This window comes from Orbicella franksi, chromosome 11 (genome assembly GCF_964199315.1).
Source record: "Orbicella franksi chromosome 11, jaOrbFran1.1, whole genome shotgun sequence".
Taxonomy (NCBI): Eukaryota; Metazoa; Cnidaria; class Anthozoa; order Scleractinia; family Merulinidae; genus Orbicella; species Orbicella franksi.
In genome coordinates this window covers 26,587,826-26,600,535 of record NC_138155.1, presented here as the reverse complement: position 1 = coordinate 26,600,535, position 12,710 = coordinate 26,587,826, and positions in this window count along the sequence as shown.

Genomic DNA, 12,710 nt, shown 5'->3' with positions numbered 1-12,710 from the left:
GTACCAATGCCTGAAACTTAACAAAATCTTAAGGCATAGAACCTGAAAGTATTTACTGACTGATCTTAGAAATATCCGCCGATTAATTGGACTATATTGCTGATTGTACAACTAGTGAGATCGTATCTTTATGCTGGCTTGCGTAGTGAGTTTTCTGACACCGTTATACCAAATATAAACCTAAATTTTCTAACTTTTAGATATGTTGAATACGTAATGTTGTAAATAAAATGACATTCTAAGCTTTTACTTGAGGGAATACTTCACTTATGATAGGGCAGACTGGTATCTACATGTTTGGCGAATCGCGGCTTCAGCCGGCGAACACCCTCGGCTGAATATTTCGAATCCGCTTTAAATAACACGATGCAGTTTGTCGAGTTTACTAGCTCAAAAACCGTGCAGTGTGTGAAATAGTGCATTGGACAATGTTCTTTTCGCCTAAAATTTATTGAAACCTGCTTGACCCGGCGTTTGGGTGAAGCTATGGACCATATGCGCGCATATATACCACGGCAAAGGCGAGGACGACGACTATTACAAAATGTATTTATATTCTACTTCAGAATTTCGCAGTTATCTAAATCTAGATCTCTTCGTGTGTATAAATTTGGAAATGTTGGTTTTTGAGAATAGAGAAAAACCAGAGTACCCGAAGAAAAACCTCTCGGGGCAAGGAAGAGAACCAACGACAAACTCAACCCACATATGACGCCGGGTCCGGAAATTGAACCCGGGACACATTGGTGAGAGGCGAGCGCTTTCAGCACTGCGTCAACCCTGCTCCCCTAATACTAGCTTACGACTAGAATACAACTCAACACTATTCAAACTGTTCGCTAGATTCACACAAGTTGATGAATAATTATGCTAACTACAAAATTCTCACGAAATATCTCTCGAAATTATTAGTCTTCCGAAACGTAAACAGTTTCTTCCGCACACAATGGTCAAGCGTTTATTCTTAATTAAACAATGTCTTCCGAACACATTTCATTCTCTTCCTTGTATAGCGCTGAAGTTTATATGCGTAATACAGGGTCGTAGCTAGCCCAGGGGCAAGAGGGCCATTTTTTAACTTTCCGGAGTGTTAGTGTTAACTTTACTATGATTAGATTACCGTTGCAACTAGGTAATTAAGTACTTACATTTTGTCACCCGAACAATCTTAACATGGAAATTTACGATGGATTGAGAAAGAATTTCTGAACGAAAATACAACTGAAGAGATCTTTTACACAGAATATATCTTTAGTATGTGTATCAGGTTAACAAAACTCAATTCGGTTCCAGAAATACCTGTCGTTTTACACTTGATCGAGATTGATTTTTTTGACGAAATCTTACGTGGACAATGCTGAAAATAGGACTTCTAAGTCTTAAGATTTCATATATGACTGGCGGACAGATATTTTTTTTCGCCAACTGGCGAGTCGTTGCACTGGTCACGAGCTCCTTAGTTGCATTGAAACATCTCAACACAACACAAGCTGTAAGTTGTTTAATTCCGCAAAGTAGGGGATGCAGTCCTCACGCACAGTGTCTCGATACACACGTACACTCGCATCGCGTTTTTTGTAGATTGAAAACTATGGATGCAGCACGTACGAAACTGGTCTCTTGTCAAGTATATTATCTTGTGTAAGTGAATATATGAAAAACCATATATTATCTTGTGTTACGTAATTAGAAAACCAGCGTTGCGGAATAAGAACGGACATGGACTTTGGACCAAAGTTCTCTTTTTTGCTTGCGTGGAAATTGTGTCGACCAATCGGAACAAACCCTGCTCGCAGGATAGAATTAGCACTTCCTGTTTCCACTGCACAGTGTTTTATCGATGCGACTTGTTCAAGGAGATGAATTTTCGCAGCAGCCTTAACAGTTGGCTTTCTTCCTCCGATCCACTCTTGGAAAGAAGTAATGCCATAAGGTACGAATGTTCTATTTGAAGTTACATTAAGGATTTTTTGAGCGTCAGCAAAAATAAGCCGAAACGCTTTCCACTACGATAATGATGCCAAGTTCAAGATCTTTAGAGCTTGCACGATTGAGTTGCCGCAGCCTGTGTTTGCCGTGTATATTATCCCGCAGGTCTTTAATATGATGTAAAAGTAAATTTGTTAATTCGCTATACACTTGTTGTTCCTTCATCTTGTGTTATATATAGTTTCACATCATCTTGATTAAAATCGGTTTATGTTCAAGAAAACAAACATTGTGACGCGAAGGCCGTCATAAACCAGGCTGTGTTGATTCATGCGCTTGCTATGTTGCGTAGAATGAATGATATGAACTGCGGAAATACAAATGAAATAAAGATGTGACCATCGAGGTTTTGATACCAATTTAAGCAATTGGAAATTAAGACGGAGGAAAAGTATCTCTGTGGATGTTGGTCGTGCAACAGAAATGATAAGGCATTGATTGGTTCACACCCCCAGCACACCCCCAGTACGCCCCTTGACTACCAGGAATGGCAGTGGCGATAAGTGCAAGTATGAAAGTGGGAATCTATGTAGAGTTTGCTTCAAAGAAACCACTAATAAATAAACTGTTCGATCGACGCTATTAACATTCTCTTTTCCTACCCTTTAGGTTTTGGTATAGTATTCTTTGAACGAAACTGCGATTTAAAATTATCGTTCGATCGACACAAGTATGATCGAGTACCTTATCAAACCTTTTGGTGAATACTTTATATTCTTCAGTTATTTGCTGACGATGAAGCTACAACAGAATTATTTTTCTACTGGCTTTTGGAGAGTGTTTTGTAATGAGAAGCAGTTCGCAGTGAACAATTTGATATTCGATTTTCTCTTCGTGGAATCGATGGAAATACTCGAGAGACGATTTTCGCCTAAAACAATTCCTTCTCATAGTGTATTTTGTTACATCTGGTACTTAAGGTTGAAGGTATATATATGTATTCGAACCACTTAATTGATAGTCTGTGGTTGGCAGTGTGAAAAAAGGCAATAACAGACGTCTACTTGCGGGCTAACTGACCAACTCATTGCATATAGTGAAAACCCACATGCACTGAAGAACCTAGTGGTGTAAAAGCCTGCTGGCGGAAATTTGCTAATTTAGAACCCCAAGAGATAAGAACCTGTTTAGCCAAGTAAGATCACCAGTTTCTTATATCAGTGTGGGTTGCAGTTAAATTATGAACTCTTGTTATGGAGGTAACACTAAATATACTTCTGTAATGAGTTATGTTTGGCTTATCATAATACAGTTGTGTATAACACTGCATATTGAAGGAAAAAACACAAGTTTATTTATTCTTCTGGTGATCAACATAATTTCCTTCGTAGACGTTAAGAACTTTATAAGAACCTACTTAGCCTAAATGGGCAATAACTACTCCAAAATAAAATACAAGAACCTATTTTGCAAGATTTCAAAAAATGTAGGTTCTTACACGCGGATTTTTTTTACTATATCTTACTTCAATTACAATCACTGAGTTTTCAGTCTCGTGTTTGGAAGTCATAACTTTCTTTCAGTTTTCTAACTGCTGTTTCAGAACATGTTTAAAGTCAGACAAGACTCTGGGAGGAATCGAAACGAACTAGTGTAAGCATTTACGATTTAATGATCATTTACAAACATGATCCGTCGACAACACTATCTGATTATTTCGCTGTCATTATTTCCACTACACTACATTTGGAATTCGTAGATTTGATGGTATTCACGGTTTATTTTCTAGGAACCTGGATTTTCTTGTCACAAAACATGCAACTGAAATGTAAGGTACTTTGATGCGATTTTGTCTCTAGCATTTCAACCTTAAATGAGCTGTGACAACAGATCACACATTCAAATGACAGTCTGTTCAGTTTTCAACACCTCAAGTAATAACAAAAAGTTCGCGGCTGCTGAATATTTTATCCAAGAAACAGATGTAAGTGAGATTTAAGTGAGATTTGTTTAGGGTGTGACAGAGTTGTTATAGCCGAGTTGTAGACCCATAATTCTAGTTGGTAGATGGGTTCAACCGGTCCAACTAGTAGGCAACGGTGATTACAAGGGATTGATAGTTTTCAAGTCAGTTAAACCGGTCGAAAAATCAGCAAACTATTCCTAAAACTTAAATTCAATCTGCAACGAGTTGATCCCATGTTTCTTGTTTTAGCAAAGGATCCCCCAGCCACTTACTGACTTAGAAATTTGAACGGAGTCGAAATTAAGGCTATTATAAATGCATGCCAGACTGAGCGTAAAAATGCAACTAAAATAAAATGCTCTATCCTAATATCGTTTCAATATGACCCCTTCACACTGCAGTATTTACATTTTGCAAAAGAGCTGTGATACTTGGATATCTTTCAGACGGCAAGGAATATTCGAACATTTCCTTCTTTTAAGTGTAGACCCTCAGTTTTGATACAAAACGTTTTTATTTGTATAGAAAATTCGTCAAGAGTTCTTTGCAAAGCGACTAAGTCAAGAAAATCACGAAATTATTCAGAGATCGCCGAAAAAAATAACAAGAAGGCACCAATGCATAAAACGTGACAAACAACATGCAACCTGTAAGTGACTCTGTAAGTATTTACTGACTGATTTTAAACATCCGCTGATTATTTATTTTGCTCGCTGATTTTACATGAGAGAAGATTATATTTTCACTTATTAATGTCAAAATGTTGAGCCAATCTTGAACTGGCCGTGAAACACTCTTCGCCAAACATTTCCGTTATAAAACCATGTAACTCAGTAGAGGTTATCAGTTAAGAATGCAGTTTGAGATTATTAAACCGTTACACTTTGTGAGGCATTCATTCCAACCTTGCAAGAACGAAATTATTCGAATCATAGTTAGAACAAAATGTTCGATAGATGAGTGCTTAAATAAACTCAAGGTCTAGCAAGAGCAATATTAGCTGCAAAGGAATGTTATAAATCGAACTAAAGTGGCGATTCAATATTCTGAACATCGCTAATCAAACCAAAAATATAAGCTATACAAACTTACGTTTCAAAGTTCTTTTGAATGATAGATGAGTACATGTTAATAAAAACAAGTTCTCGCAAGAGCAATATTGGCTGCAAAGCAATGTTATAAATCGAACTAAGGTGGCGATCCAATATCGCTAATCAAAACAAAAAAATATAAGGTAGGGAACTTTTCAAAGTAGATACGCTTGAGACAATACAACTGAAAAACAAAATACTTGAATCGTCATTTATAAGTGAAATTAGAAACCATATCAACAGACCAGGCGACGTCTGGTGAACAATGTTGCAAGGCGGTAGGTCGCAGTCATATTAATATCAAGATCTGGGCGCTCATAGGTTATGCAAGATTAGCTAAGTTAACGTGGTCGAAATATGACTGACATAGAAGTTTGTAAAGATCGGAAAGTAGAAAACGTATCATCTACAGTCTGTGCACAATACAGTGGTGCATACTTGAAAATTGTTTCGCGAAACTTTCGTGGAAACTTCCATCCTTTACTTAAATTAGACCAAAGTGGGAATCCAATGTAGCTAGATCAAATTCAAAATTTTAGCCATGCAAACTTATAATTCAAAGTTCTTTTGAAAGGAACTATTCAGAGTAGATAGACTTAAGACAATAGTATCACTTCTCAGTTATTAGAAATCATGGAAACACATACTTGAAGCTTTGTCCTCATCAGAAGTTCTACCAGACTGATAGGTTGTTGCTGTTAAAACTCCCAAGTGGAAAAACGAACGTTTCGATGAAGCCATCATTGATTGAATCACAAGCAAATACAACCGACCACCAGCGACCTTTGCCACTTCGTTCGCATTAAGGGCGGCACGTACACGTGATGTCGATAACAATTGTGAAAACGTTAACTATTCCTTTGTTACTGCGACGATCCGTGCCAGAGTTGTCCACAACCAACACTTTAAAAGTCAGTCCCGTATGAAGCATCTGGTAGCTCGGTGTTCGCAGCCATGCACAAATTACTAGCGGTCAGGGTTGTTAAAGATGTTTGATAAACAGGCGCTGGCGTCAATGGCATCAGTGCCCGGGCATCAGTGACTCCACGAAGAATCACAGGTTTACCGGAAAAGATGGAGCTTTCATTTTTTTTGTCGAAAATCACCCTTCATGTTGAAGATTTTCAGAAGAACGAATAACTAGAAACTGAATACGACATTGCCGCACTGCTTCGAAACAATCCGATATCTGTACCTAATATCATAATTGTTTACACTTTCGATGAAGCCATCATTGACTGATCTGTTCAATCTGGTTACCATGGTTACGCTGACATTTCATTGAGTGAAAGAACTTGTTCCGCTGCAAACCACCAAAGCAAGCAATTTCATTGGCAAAAATAATACAGAGAGCACATGCAATTACAAAAGTCTAGATAACAAAAATAATTTTAGACAATGTCAGGAATGTCTTCAATGTAACCTTCAATTTTTACTTTTTTGAAGGAATGGCCCAGGCGGATGCACTGTTGATAATGAACCTCCATTAGAGTCAGAGGTAAATATGGATTCTTTCCCAGATAGTACTTATATATGATATACCTCTTTGCGTATTGTCCGTATTGGTAAACAATGCATTTACTTTGAATAAATATGGTTACAAGTGCCAGTGCGTAATATATATAACGACTGTGCAATAATTGTTAATAGAGAGAAGCAGACGCCGAAATTTGCCGCCATCGTAATCGTTTGCGTACGAATTATTTGTTCCTATAGCTACGAAAGAGAACGATTCCTTTGATCGGTCCGCTGAAGCTTGCTTACGTCATGCCTATTTCATCTGGGAAAGACACACGTGAAAGGTGAATCATTGTTTTATGCTCGATTACACCCACGCGTTGGATTTGAATAAAACCCCTACTTCGAAAATTAGGATATGACATTTGAATTTGCCTTTGACTCACTGGAAAAGTTGAAAATTTACATGGACATGTCAATTTTAATTTACAGCATGTAAATATTGATTTACATTCTTTGTAAATTACAATTTACATGTTAGGGTTTTGTAAAATAAATTTACAGGAAATTTTACAGCTTTTAGTACAGCACGTAAATGTTCTGTAAATAGTGATTTACATTGTCTTTGTCGACAATGATCATTTGAAGAACATGTAAAAACCTGTAAAATATTTTACGCACTTTTACAGTATCTGCCTTTGTAAAAAACATGTAAATTGCTTTGCTAAACCACGTAAGAAACGTGTAAATAATTCAAGCGAATGCTGTAAAAAGTCTGGAAATGTTATGTTTGGAACCCTGTAAAAACCATGTAAATGAAAAAAGGGGGCATGTCAGAAACATGTAAAAACCATGTAAATGAAGAAAGGGGGCCTGTAAGAAACATGTAAAAACCATGTAAATGAAAAAAGGGGGCCTGTACGAAACATTTAAAAGCCATGTAAATGAAAAAAGGGGGCCTGTAAGAAACATGTAAGAACCGTGTCAATGAAAAAAGGGGGCTTGTAAGAAACATAAAAACCATGTAAATGAAAAAAAGGGGGCCTGTAAGAAACATGTAAAAACAATGTAAATGAAAGAAAGGGAGCCTGTAAGAAACATGTAAAAACCATGTAAATGGAAAACCTAGAAGTTGCACGGGTGCAGTGGGGGGCTGTAAATAGCCTGTTAAAAACATCATGTAAATTAAAAAGGGGGACCTTGCAAAGGCTGTGAAAACAATTTAAATGAGATAATGGGGGCTTTTCGAAAAACTGTTAAGACCACGTTAATGTAAAATGGAGACTCTTAGAAAAAAAAAGATCTAAATTTAAGAGAAGGCCTGCCTAAACCCTGCAAAAACCATGTAACGGAAACGTGGGCTTATTTAATATAACTCTGGTGTAACGGTTCAACCAACGGAGACTGTTGAAATGATGTAAATTCCAAGTTACCGACAGGTTCGCTATCCTCTTGTAAACGGTTGCTTGGATTTTGCAAAGAAATAAATGAAAAGTTACCCCGGCCAGGTTAAACTTGGGGGGACGGGGGGGAGAGAGAGGAAGGGTTGTCTCGAGAACATATAAATGGGACCTTTTAAAGGCGCGTAAAGTTAAAATGTAACACCGCCCTAAAGCTCCGTAAACCTACCGTGAAGCCTCCATTAAGCTGCCTTTTACGTTGAAGCATTTGAACTTCTCTAAAATCCAAGTGTGTGCTATAGTGTGCTTTAAATTGAAGTTGGGTTAGAAGGTATGCACCAAACTAAATCGCTGCATTGATCGACACCGCACTAAGCTGTCTTCTTGTGAACTTTCCGCGCATCCACAACGACAAAATAAAACTAGAATTGTTACTGCACATGCAGGCGTCCCAAGCTTACATCTCTAGAAGAGAGAAAAATTAATTCTCGGACGCGTACGTATTTATTCATGAAGGACCATGAAAGCGTCACGTGTTGTGTGAGTTCAAGACGGAAAGAGCCCCGGTGACCGAGTTTGAACTGACGCGAGTTAGGTTAGGCAGGGAACCATAAGGGACACGGCCGGCCCAACGACCGTTTTCTCTCGAATGCTTTGAAACGCTGTTTTAGGCTATCTGGTGTACTTTCAAAGCTCTGTAGGTTAATTTTAGGTTGCGCAAAAAAAAAAAATTATCTGTTCGGTTATTCTACAGGAGCTTGTGTATCTCGTACTTATTAGGGCTTTTCTGTCCATTTCCCGAAAACGTTAGGACTTATCGCCTTTCCGAAAATGATAGCTGACTTTTTTTCGGTACCCAAAATGACATTTTGTTTTTTTGTTTTGTTTTGGTTTTTTTTGGTGATTTCTACCGTTCTGTGCTTTCATTGCCGTCACTGTTATCCCTGTCCCTTTGTAAGAATATACCAGCCTTGTGAGTGCCCGATCTCCAACAAACAGGAATCAGCGGTCTTCATGTTAGGTACCAGGTCCTCTCGGTTCTCCCGCCATGTTTGGCAGTTCGTTGGAACTTGCATCGAACTCGAGCTCTGTTTTAGCGGGCCAAAATCCACTCTACTTCGCTTCGTCATCGTGCACGGTTTCAAGGCAAAGTTTTCCGTTACCCAAAAGCTGAAGATAGCGATTACAGGCAACAACAACAACAGGTAAGCAAGTTTTGCATAAATTGAACGAGTAGAGTAAAGTAACGTGAAGATACGTATACATTTCGTTTTGCCTTTGGTTGTGAATGTGTCATTATCAAGGAGAAGTTACATTGCTTGTGGAATCGACTTTGTGGATGTTTACCTGCTGTGCATAAAGGGCTTTATTATCTGTTATTATCTGTTCTCGATAACCGAGTAAGAGCATGCGACATTTGTTATTGGCTTATATGCACCTTATGATTCCTTCTGATGCATTTTCTTGTAAGGTTATGTTGCCCTCTGATGTGAATGCTAGTAAGCTAAAATGTAGTGTGCCATCTTCAGCAGAGTAATTTCTCTTATGCTAGTGTAAGTATTCTGAAGTTACTCAAGTGTCTACAGTTGTACCCACATGCAAGTTACAATATGCTACACAACTGTACATGGACATTGCACCCACTGGTGCTGATAGTAAGTTAAATGTTGTGAAATTTTCTTTCGCAAAAAAAAAAACATTACGATACTTTATAAAGAGGTACACATGTACCTCAAACTGTCATGAAAACTACACAGGACTTGAAAAAAAAAGGAAGAGTAACTTGCCCAGGCAGGAAAATCTACTTGTCTTGGACAACACAGTATAGTCAATCGATTATTTCATAACAATCAATAGGAATTAGTCAATGATATCAGAAATCAATAAAAGGATTCGTCATGAGTAATCGACTGTGATCAAATTTTCAATAAGCATTATCAATTTTGCTGATACTAGCTTATCTTTTAAGCAACATTTAATAAGAAAGAAATGAACAAAAGATATAAAGTGAAATATGAAATCATGAATACAATTGCATAAAAACATAACATTGTATCTTGTAAACAGAATATTTTGCTGGCATACATGTATCGGGGACTATGTTTTGGGGGTCTTTGGTAGTGCCTTTGAAATCTACATAAAGTTACAATCAAACATTGTGTTGAGGGACACAATTTTTCTACAGTTTATGTGAACTAACAAAGAGAGGCCAACTTTCAATTGATTCTCTAATGACCGATAAATTTGGTAAAATCAAATTGATAACTTGAAACTTCTCTAGCATGTGAGTATGAATTTCTTTCAATTGATTGATAGCACTGATAACCCTTACATTAATTTCAATTTATTGATTTATATCAATTTATGGATCAATTTCAATTGATTGCCTTACCCTGGGATGACCAGACAGGATTTTAGAGACCTGTTACAGCTGTACATTTTACTTGTCCAAAATTGGGCTCTTACCAAATACATGCGGGTTTCATGTGTCATGCATCTGTTCATTCATCTGTAGCAGGGCAGGAAAAAATTGTAAGTCACTTGCCCAGTGGGCCAGTCAATTTCGGTTTTCACTTGCCCCCATTTAAATATTAGTTGCCAGTGTGGTGGCCAGTAAGGAAATCAGAGGACAAATGCGAATGAAGTACGCTCGGATTCCTAACTAATTCTTGCTTTCAACCTAATAATTAACTAATCTTTAGGTCTTAAGTTTTGAAATGGAATGACTGGAAATTATCATTTATCAAGCTGGCATTTTTAGTCAGACTCACAAGACTACTGAGGCTACATTGTAATTTCACTTGCCCACCGGGCCACTGAACTTCTATTTTCACTTGCCCAAGAGCAAAATTTACTTGCCTGAGGAAATCAGACCTGGTTTTTTCCTGCCCAGAGTAGATCACAGATAACACCAAAATGTGGTAAAAACAAAAAAATATTCACATAAGCCATTACCAGAGTGTGTCACAGAATCTGTGAATTTTTCAGGCATGTGTCACTGATGTTCTTACCACATTTTGATGTCTTCTGTGATCTATTACTGAACAGATGCGCGGCAACGTAGAATCTATCTGCTTCGTAATACATAACAAAGAAACAAAAACAAACATTTATGACATCAGCTGTACCTTTGTCCACCAATAGAGCATAAGTACGTGTAAGAAACAATCAAATTGTGCCTGCAAATAACTTGACTTATTGTTTAAACATTGTTTGATAGGAGTTTGATTTATTGTGCATGAATATTACAATGTAGAAGATAGTGAACATTGAATATTTACTGCCACACATTTTGAGTTTAGTTCTTCTACATCCTCTGACATTCAGTGCCTGGCAAAGTTTTTGTCACACAATAGCTACAGATGTAGATGTAAGATCTGTTTGATTGATGAATATTCAGGGCTCAAAATAATGGCCGGTCAATGGGCAATGTCTGGCCAGAATGGTGACTTGACTGGCCAAAAACTTCACTCACCGGTCATGTTGACCAGTCATGTCATGTTGAGACGGTCATGTTGTTCATTCTTGGATAAACAATCAAATCCCCAACTGTAAATCTGAGAGTTTTTAATCTCTTTTATTATGACCTCTAATGAAAACATACACCAATGCATACATGTATCTGTTTGAATGGCTAAAGACCATTCGCTTGCTGTTTGTCATGCATTCAAGATCGATAGGAATGCCATTCGAGTGACTGGGGTTAAATCCGTTCGGAAAAATATTAAGCCAATTTTTAAACGGTCTAGCAGCAACTGGAACAAACAAACTATATTTGTGGGTTTAATTTGGCTCACATTACATGTACTTGATTTTTGCATAAATATCCTGACTGGTCAGAAACAAGACATGACTGAGCTAAAATTACTTTGGCCAGTCAACATGACCGGCTACAGTCCGATTTCAAAGGTCACAGTATAAATTGGAATGATAAGAAACAAAATAATAACTCCAATGTAAAATTCACTGATTGATATCATACACAGAATTTGCTGATTCATACTCAGACATAACTTATCTTATTTAACGAAATGTTTTATGTTACTTGTAGGATGAAGTAAAATTGAGAGTGGTCAATACATGCATACTCCTTGGCATTGATGCTTGATCAGGAAAAAATCAGCCACTGAGAAGTCTACAGTACTTATGACTCTATAAGGGGTCCAAGGCCCATTTCTTGAAGGCCCTGGAAACTTTTCAGGCCCACAAAGCCATCTTTAATTGAGCTGTGTCTAAAAACTAAGAGCTGTATGTGCCTGAAACTTCTTGTGTGAAGGAAACCTGTGTTCATATTGAGAATAAGCGATTAAAACAGCTCTGTAAGCATAAGATTTCAGATTTTGGTATGGCTTTCTGGGTGCGAAAACTTTTTGGGACCTTCGAGAAATGGGCCTCTGGTGCATTACAGTCTAACATGGTGACCTTCAACACTTTGATGTGCTCTGGCAGCTTTCTGGCATAAATTCAACCACTTTAAACATTATTTTTTAATGCTTTGAAGTATCACTTACACTGAACCTGTGTTAGTGAATTAGCATCAAATTTAAATATCTTAGATTGCTAGGTTGATACTTATTGTTCAATACAGCAGCTATAAGATTTCGTCATAAAAAGAAAAGGCTATGTTTACATACATGTAGTACCAGAACAATAATTTATTAACTTATGATGTGTTATGGGAACTATGGTACTAGATAGGCCTTTCAATTTCAACAGGCCCCTATGAATGTTTTTTTTACAGTACAGTTTTTTTATCACAAAAAGAAACAGTAAAATTTTGAATATTGTTTACAGTGAATGTTTTGTCAGGGGTCCAAAATGTTTGTACTGTTTGGATTCCGTACAGTTTTGGAAAAAGAAGGAAAC